Below are 1,500 nucleotides of genomic sequence, written 5' to 3'. Positions count from 1 at the left end.
CGCGGCTTCTTTGCTGACTCCTGGCGAACTTCCCCGCTTTAGGAGTCAGCGGAAAAGCTGCGCGTGTGTTCTAAAATATCGGAGCCAGCCTGGGGAAGCTTTCCATGCTGGCTCCGATCTTTCAAAACCGGCGCGTGGCTTCTTTGCTGCTCCTAAAGCGGGGACGGCCACCCCCACCCCCAAGCAGAAGCCAAGGACCCCCCCACCCCCAAGCAGAAGCCAAGCGAATGCTTACCAAGTGGGCTTGTGATACTGTCCATAGCCAAAAATGGTGTATTTATTTCCGCAGGCGGTCTCAGAACGCATCCCCCGCGGAAATCGAGGGAACACTGTACTCTACTTCATAAGGCAGCCTGCTCTGCAGATTTATAGCTCATACAGTGAGGAAATTCCTCTTTATGTTTGGCCTGGCATTGTATCTGTTCTGCCCACTGGTCAATTAAAAAAAAAGGCAACCCACCCTTTTCAAGTTCATAGACACCACTATATGTTCCTTTCACTTGTCTTTCCTATAGTCTAATCATTTAACTATCCTTCAAAGGATTTGGTTTCCACATCATTCATTTCAGTAACCCTCTGTGAGCTTGTTTTAAAAGTGGAGTACAGTGATCCCCCGATTATCGCGAGGGTTCCGTTCCAAGACCCCTCGCGATAATCGATATTTCGGGATGTAGTGGTGCGGAAGTAAAAACACCATCTGCGCATGCGCGCCCCTTTTTCCATGGCCGCACATGTGCAGATGGTGGAGTTTGCGTGTGGGCGGCGGGGAAGACCCTTCGGCCGCCCAACAGCTGATCTGCTTCGCAGCGCAGCAGCAGCGAGGAGCCGAAGATGGGGTTTCCCCGTTGCCCAGGCAACGGGGAAACCCCATCTTCGGCTCCTCGCTGCTGCCGCGCTGCGGAGCAGATCAGCTGTTGGGCGGCCGAAGGAACCTTCCCTGGGTCTTCCCGCCGCCCAGGCAAAGGGGAAACCCCAAGATCGCTTGCCGCTTGCCGGTCACCCGCTTGCCCGGCCGCTCGCTTGCCGCTTGCTGCTTGCCTGTTCGCCCGCCCGCCCGGCTGCTCGCTTGCTGCTTGCCCGTCACCCGCTGGCCCGGCCGCTCGCTTGCCGCTTGCCCGTTCGCCCGCCCGCCTGCTCGCTTGCCGCTTGCCCGTTCGCCCGCCTGCCCGGCTGCTCGCTTGCCGCTCGAGAGCAAGAGGGGGAGAGATAGAGAAAGAGAGAGAAGGAAAGAAAGAGATGAGAGAGGGAGGAAGAGAGTGTGAGAGAGGAAGAAGCAAGATAGAGAAAGAGAGAGAGAAAGAAAGATGAGAAAGGAAGGGAGTGACGTCATCGGGTGGAAAAATTGCGATATAGTGATTCGCAATGATCGGGATCGCGAAACTCGGGGGATCACTGTACTACAAATGGATATAACCAGGGCAGAGTAAAATGGAACAATTACTTCCCATCTTTCTCAAAAGGGTAATCAAAAGCAATACTCCAATTGGACACATTGCACAG

This window comes from Erythrolamprus reginae, chromosome 3 (genome assembly GCF_031021105.1).
Source record: "Erythrolamprus reginae isolate rEryReg1 chromosome 3, rEryReg1.hap1, whole genome shotgun sequence".
NCBI lineage: Eukaryota > Metazoa > Chordata > Lepidosauria > Squamata > Dipsadidae > Erythrolamprus > Erythrolamprus reginae.
Note: the sequence above shows the minus strand (reverse complement) of the source record.